Here is an 8,261-nt window from a genome sequence, read left to right on the forward strand (position 1 = left end):
TAATTAGATCGAATTATATTTATATTTATTACTTTCCATTTTAATAATTACATATATCTTTTTATTTTTCGTAATAGATAAAATGCAACGTATTAAATAAATTTTAAATTACTTTAAAAAATAAATAAAATCGTTTGTAATTATTTCATTACTATTACTTAACCAATAAAACCCACACCGACCCAAATATAGGAGTCTTCCCATACGAATCAATCTAATATATAAAAATATATATCATATATTTATTTATTATATAGAAATAATAATTTTCTACGAATAAATATTGATATTAGAAAAATATATAAAAGGGAATGGGAGGAGATATTAATGTTATGATTTATTACGAGGAATGGTAAAAATATAATAATCTTTTGGCAAAAATATTTCATTACTTTACTCTCCTCTTTCTCTGTCTGTCTGTCTGTTTTTTTTTTGTTTTCAAAGAATTTTTCGAGAAAAGGAGAAATAGGAAACGTCTCTGGATGATCCTTCTAATTAAGCACGGAAAGCCGTCTCCATGTAATCGTAGATTATTAATCCACCGTGGAAATAGGTAAAGGGAAACTATGTATAGATATACATGTATACATATATATATATATGTATATAGTATAGGGCATCAAAGGAACGACACGTACACCGGCTTGATACACGCATCGTTATTTCCGCATTAGCAGTAACACGCGAGCATACTCTGCAGCTGCTACTCAACGAAACGCATAAGCTTCAAACAAGTGAAACATTATCGATCGAAAAGAACTTCAAGGAATACATTATCTTAATGAACAATTACGAGAAAATAATTTAAAGTTTTTGTTAATTATAATTTTATTATTGAATATATTTCACGAATTAAGATTTTAGATGTATCTACGGTATGTTCAGTCATTCATTTTTGTGTCTACGAATTCAATGAAAAGTATTTTTTATCAATAATACACTGAAAAATGATAGATAAAATGTTGTTGCTCTTTAAATCTGGGTTTTTTAAATCAAATCTCTACGACTTATAATTTCAAATATATTTTCATGCATATATAAGATATTGTTATAAACAATTACTTTGTTTATTAATTATTTATTAAATTGTTACGTTATTTTTTTATAAATTGTTAGTAATTTCAATTGATTTCCTCTGTGTACGAAATAAGATGAATTAAATTCAAAAAGATTTGTTTGGAACAATTTGTTTATAATATGTTGTTTATATTAATTATTAACAATAAGATTAAAAAATAGAGTAAAGTCTTACCTTTCAAATGGTATATTGTTGAAGTTTCTACGATTTTTAATTCCCGAGATATTCCCTTGTAAATGAAAGACGTTTACGTTGACACACTGACCTACATAATTTCATTCAAATTACTCATTGGGTTATTGACCTGTTACTATTACTATTACTATTACTACGATTAGCTGTAGTAATAGAATTATGAATGAAAAACTCTAAAAAGCAATATCTTTTGAACGGGAAATCGTAGAGACATGAAACTAAAACCATTTTCAAGTAAAAATGATCCTCCATTTATTTATACGTAACAACAATATTGTTATAATAAAATCGAATTTGTTTAATAATTTTTTAAACCAAGAAAAAAACATTTATTTTCCATCAAAAAGATACAATTACAATGAACTCATACGAATGTCTATTGGAATGATATCAATTTGATTTGCTTTAATATAATAAATAATAAAAAAATAAATTTTAAACAAATTTAATTAAATTCGCGTCGCGTCGAGTCACACTAGATACGTTGATTAATCAACACCACACAGACAGACAGGCGTCTGTAAATTTCATTATTAATTATGTACAATCAATAATGATATAATTAAATTTTCATCTTTGAATCTTTGATGAACGATTTTTCAAAACTAAGCATATTCATTAAACGTTGATAGGTATAAAAAAAAAAAAAAAAGGAGTCTATATAAGAAAAATTATATTTATAATTCTAATGACAGTATTACATAAGAAAAAAAATATTCCACGAGGTATAATATCATCTCTAAGAAGAAAGATAAATCACTAGACGGGTGGGTGGTTGGTGTGGTGCACGTGGAACACCAGCTCGAATATAATTAATTGTCCTTTACTAACTGTGTGGAGCTGCTAGGAAGAGAGGTATCAGGAAAAGGGACAAACCCGTTCGTCTTCCTTTGCGTTTCAACGAGCCCTACAACGAGGTGGCGTTGACCTCGAAGAAGAAAAATCGTTAATCAAGGATCTCTTGTATCGGATAATTAATAGACGCTATTGATTAGCTGGAGATTAGCAAATTAATTAAGCGAATTTAATGAAAACTACAACGAGTTACTACACCAAAGTCGTTATTTAGCTTCTAATTCATTAATTAAAAGCTTAAGTATTTCTATGAATTTAACGAAGTAACTACAATTATAATTATATATATATTGAGCTGTTTATTTCGAAAGCGATTTAACAATTTTTTGTTTTGATTTTTGTTTCGTAAAATGTTTTTTATGAATGACAACTAATTCCAAGTTTTAATGGAACATGTTATTCCAGTTTAACAACAAACAATTGGCAAATAGATTTAAACAACTTTCCAAATAAATGGCTCATTTGTTTCATTTTGTTTTGCTTCTATATCTACATGCATGATTAATATTTGTTTTATTTAACGTTTCAACACTTCGAGTATTTTTATTTTACATACATAATGCCGATCGAATGGAAATAATTTTTTTCTTTTTTCGATAACTTACAATTGAATAACCAATCTTACAAATATTTAATGAAAAAAAGAATAATTTGAAATAAAAAAAAAAAAAAAAAATAAAAAAACCCTTTTTTTTATAAACGATCGAACCAAATTCTAAGAAGAAAATTTTCCTTTTATCCCAAGCCACACTTCTCATCCGAATTGAAAAAAACAAAAAAATATTATTTACCGATAGATGCGATATAAATATGTACTTTATTTTAAATCACGAATTTTCTCTTCTTCTTTTTATCTTTCACACGTATTCTTCGGATAACATTATCGGTATCCAATCGTGTAGAAACAAAAACTAAATATATAACATTCCACGTTAATAATTTTCGAAGACGACTCGTTCGGTGCGAATCTTTATCTAATAACATCGATGAAACGAAAAAGATGAGATATGGAAAAAGATTGAAAGAAAATAAAAAAATCTAGAGATAGACCCCAGATAGATGGATGGAAAAAAAAGTTGGTCGGGTGAGCGGGCCGACCGGATGGGAGGGAGTGGGAGTGGTGGGTGAAAGAGAGGAAAGGAAAAAAAAAACAAGAAAAAGATAGAAAAAGAAAGAAAAGAAGAGAAGAGAATATAGATCGAGGTTTCTATTTCAAGCACGTCTCGATCGTAGCTCTCGACTTTCCAACTAATTCTAGAGAGGAGTAGTAAGGGAAACCCTTCCTCCTTTCTTTTCCTTTCCTTTCCTTTCCTTCCCATCTCTTCTATTCCTTTTCCTGGTTGTTTGAGGCACACGAATGTCGGCTACACAAAGTCAGAGGGGAAGGGCCGATACCGGTCGCGTTTCTGCTTCTACCTACTTACATAATACCTATCTTTCTACGTGCGTTGAAGTGCAACAAAGATAGAATACGAAAGAGTAAGAAGAGAGGGAGGGAAATCGCTGTCAAGGAAGGAAAAGATAGGGGATGAAGGAGGATGGGATCGATGGGTACATCGGTGTCAAATTTGTCGGCAAAGCGAAACGCTGCATATAAATCGTTCGACCATGGGGTTGAGGTTGGGCTTGAGGTGGTAAAGGGAGAGGCTACAAAGAGAGAGAAAGAGAGAAATGTAGTGGTTCCTACCCTCTTACAAAGTCTAGTGATTTTTATTCCCGTACCTTCTTGTTCTCTATCATTCTTATTCCATGACGAATCGTGCGTGCAAGTTTTTTTATCGTTTCTTCTTCTTCTTCTTCCTACCGACCCCTCCCCCCCCCCGCCACACCGCCGCCGCCCCGTTTTATAGAAATATTCTTTGGGAAACAAAAAACAAACAATAAAATGTGAATCAATTAAATATACTAATATAAAAGAATATATATATTATAATATATAAAAATTATAATATAACACACAGATATATAGATTGAAATTAATGTGACAATTGTTATACACTGTGTAAGGGAGGAAAAAGAAGTGAAAAATATTTGTTAAAGAAAAGAACCAGAAAAAGCAAATATCGTTCGTTCGTAATCAAACAACATTCGCATATATAATATATTTGTTTTTACATTATTATTATTTATAAGTTTAACGCGTTAACATAGGTGTCTTAAAGATAAGACATCGCAGCGTGAATAATTTCCACTACTACCACCACCATCTCAATCTTTCTCTCTTTTTTTCTGGTACCATTTTTTTGTCATAGAAATAGAAAACAAAGTAATAGAAAAACAAAAAAGAAAAAAAAGATAAAGAAAAAGAAAGCAATATATACACAACAGGATAGTAGCCGATATATCGGGTGTACTGTAAATAATGATTTGGAATCGGGGTGAAGAGGGGGGTAGGAGTTGTCCCAGGGATAGCAAGGATTCGAAAACGAACTAAAAAAAGGCGGTTCGCATTGGTCAACCACTACCGGCCGAGCTTGCAATAAAAGCTCTCTCTTTCTTTCTCTCTCTCTCTCTGTTTTTCTCTCTGTTTCTCTTTTTCGTTGGGCAACTTTTGAGCCTGCTGCTACTGTTATGTACTACTGTCCGACGAACGTTTCTCTCTCTCTCTCTCTCTCTCTCGTTTGATTGCTATGCGAATTTTCAAGCACTGTTTACATAACTTCGAAAAAGGATAGAGATAGATTGATACAAAAGATCGAACAAATTGTACTTTTTATTTTTTATTTTTTTGTTCTTTTCTTTTTCTATTTCTATTAAACATCATATCAATCGTCTATTGCAATTGCACGAATTTATTATTAAATAAAGAGAAAGAGAGAGAAAATACATAGATAGATACAGCCGAGCATATAAAAATTGTATTTGTTGTATTATTTATATTATTACATTTTATCATTGATCATATTTCCTTTCATTATTATTTCTTTTTTTTATTTTTTAATTTGCTTATTTCAAGTCACACCCGAGTGTCGTCTTTTGATCATTAACGACTTGTTTTACTAAAATTACATTCAAACGATATTTCGGGTTGTAAGATTTGTAACGTTGCTGCCAAAATATTGACTCTTGCATCGTAATTTCTTTTTATTAAATTTCAATTTGATTTCTAGTTTTTTCCTTTTATTTTTCGTATTGTTTTTTCTTTTCTTTTGTTTCTATGATTAATTATCAAATATGGAAGAACACATATACATACACGTGCACACTTACATACAAAAATTGTATTCTTCTCAATTCGTATTGCACTCAATTATTTATCATTCCTTTTGTTTTATTGTAATTTTTTTATCTCTATTTCCTTCAATTACATTATTACGGATTATTTGATCCTCTTTTCTCTTTTTCCTTTTTTTTTGTTCTTTTTGAGATTTATTTTTTTAAATATATATATATATAAATTCACGTCGCGATATATTCACAAAGTTGGACGAATCTGACGTTAGGTAGCGTGTACAGGATTAAACGATAATTCGATTAATCGCTGGCGGACGGGCGCATTAAATCGATGAATTACATTACGGAATCACTGATGGTGGTAGGTGCGCATCTGCTTCTCGTTATCATCTCTACGAACGCAGGTGATGTTATATGATAATGTAAAAAAAAAAAAAGGAAAGAAAATTTACAAGAAGAGATAGAAATACAAATAAGGATGTTAAATGTAAAAATAAAAGTGGGGAGAAATGAAAGTGGGTGGATAAGGGTTTAGTGGGGAGAGAAAAAACTTATTTCATTTATTTTCGTTGTCTTCTTTCTTTTTTTTTTTGTCGTCGTAGTCGTAATTGTAAATTCCGTTTTTCTCTCTCCCCGATAAATAATTTTCCAATGTTCTACCTGTCTTAAATAATTAACGAGAGTGCAACCAACGTGCCGTGAAAGAAATAGGATAGTTTATCGGATAATAAAAGGATTCAAAAGAAAAGAATTAACAGAAAAAGGTAAAAGAAATATAGGAGCGCATTAGTAAGAAAAAGAGAGATAGAGAAAGAAAGAAATAAAGGAAAAAAAGTAAATACAATTATTGTAATTAAAATCACTTAATTAATGTAGGTAGTATCAATGAAATAATTCAATTACAGATAAATCTTATAATAATTAACAAAAGAAAAAAGATACAGAGTGACATAGAATGAGATTAAAATATGTCTATGTATTTGTATGTGTGACTATGTTCGTATACGTGTATGCATGTGTTATGTTCGTATACGTGTATGCATGTGTTATGTTCGTATGTAAAAATGAAAAGAATAAAAACATGTATTTAATTCTGATCGTATCGCGAACATTCGATTTTGATACTTTAATTTCGACACGGTCGATGTTTCTCGTTAAAAGCACGTTTAAATATCCTGATTATGTTGCTATCGCACACGCGCACACACATACATATATATATCGTTAGCACGCTAATGCGCGATGTCCGTTTTAATTGAAATTCGTGATTAACTGTAATGACATGCCATAGCGAACAGTAATATCCTTATTAGCCGTAAGAGAACCGTATAACGTATACAGTATGATAACGTATTATTAGAAAGATACATTAATGTTCGTCAAATGTATTTATATTCCTTTTGTTATTAATTTGGGTAAGTGTTACTTTACTTTGTCTTTTTAATTTATTTTTTTACTAATATTAACGAGATCCAGCGGCGCGATCAATTATTATTTCTCGTAAAAAAAAAAAAATCATTAATCAAATTTGTATGTAACTACGATACAGTTAGTCAATGATTTTTCATCGTAAGAGATTAATCAAATTTGTATATATCTACTCATTGTAAAAAATTCATCAAATTTATATGTATCTACGATAATGTTAATCAATGATTTGATTTTGTAAAAAATCATTGTTAAACGACTCGACGAATCATTGACTAATTTTTTCGTAGACACATACACATTTTTTTATCGATTATTTTTTACAATGAAAAATCATTGATAAATCACTGAATATAAATCATAGATTAGGTTGACGTATATTTATTTTTCATTAGTGATAAAACTAGTTGGGATTTAACGAAATTTTTTCTATATTGCGTTACTACTACTTTTTTTAATTTTTTTTTTTTTTTTTTTTTTTTCAAAATAGAAAAGTAATAAAGCCAAAGATAGAAAAAAAAAATATAGGGGTAGTCAATATTTATGATGGAAAAGTTTATCTGTAAAGTGCACGAATAGGGAGAGGAGGAAGGTAGAAGGGATCGGTGAAATATACAGCAAGTAGTCACGTCCGTGCGTGGTCAGCCACCGGCAACAATCAGTAGTTACGCATTATATTTCTGCCATCCTCGGTCTGACCACATTTCGATTTATACTACTTGATATGACTAAATGTTACAAAAAAAATTATTTATACGATAAATATATAATAATTTTAATAAAATATAACATTTATAATTATAATATATTTTAAATAAAAATAAATATAAACAATATATATACTAAAAAAAATAAAAACAACACGAAAAGTTCGTAGACGATATTTACAAATCGTTTTACTCACACATTTTCTCTTCATTTTTAAAATCGTTAAATTAGACCACGACAATATTTTACAATATTAATTTAAATATTATTCGAGTCAAATTAGAATGGATTATTTAAACGTAATGATTTAATAATACTATAAAATGTATGGGGTAAATGATATATTTAAAAAATAAAAAATGCACTAATAGATAGATAAAACGTAGAGATGGGAATATAGAGAAAATAGAATTTACATTTGATTTTGTTAACTCTCTCTCTCTCTTTCTCTTTCTATGTTTCTCCCTCTATTTCGAATTTCTCGTCTGAGTCAGTACAACACATAAATACGATTTAACGATGCTACGTTCTTGTCCAATTTAAATTGATATTAACTGCATAGAGAGAAAGGGAGGGAGGGAAAGAGAGAGAGAGAGAGATAAAGAAAGAGTGAGCGAAGGACCACAGCTCAAACTAGTAGTCATGGCTTATAGAAAGCTAAGATAAATTCAACTGGAGAACGAACGACTAAAACGTGTACACCTAACACACACATACACACAGAGACACACGTTAATAACGAATATTCATTTAGATTGCTTGTTGCTCCTTGTGTTTCTATTATATATTATATTATATTATATTATATTTTATATTGTTATTA

At 29.5% G+C, this 8,261-nt stretch overlaps 1 protein-coding gene and 1 long non-coding RNA gene across 3 annotated transcripts in view; one reads left to right on the forward strand and one right to left on the reverse strand.

Moving 5' to 3' along the window:
* LOC106785305 (cadherin-87A) overlaps positions 1-8,261 on the forward strand; it is a 156,561-nt gene that overhangs the window by 132,354 nt on the left and 15,946 nt on the right. The gene's annotated exons all lie outside the window — the stretch shown is intronic.
* The window catches only part of LOC106785307, a 30,844-nt gene that overhangs the window by 12,085 nt on the left and 10,498 nt on the right, over positions 1-8,261 (reverse strand). Inside the window, exon 1 of one of the 2 annotated variants that reach the window (XR_001381512.1) lies at positions 1,253-1,343. The exons of the other annotated variant lie outside the window; for it this stretch is intronic. This is a non-coding gene — a long non-coding RNA (uncharacterized LOC106785307). Of the gene's footprint in view, positions 1-1,252; positions 1,344-8,261 lie in introns of those variants that run through there. 2 annotated transcript variants of the gene reach the window in all.

The sequence above is a fragment of the Polistes canadensis genome, unplaced genomic scaffold, assembly GCF_001313835.1.
Source record: "Polistes canadensis isolate GaletaPanama2010 unplaced genomic scaffold, ASM131383v1 scaffold_48, whole genome shotgun sequence".
NCBI lineage: Eukaryota > Metazoa > Arthropoda > Insecta > Hymenoptera > Vespidae > Polistes > Polistes canadensis.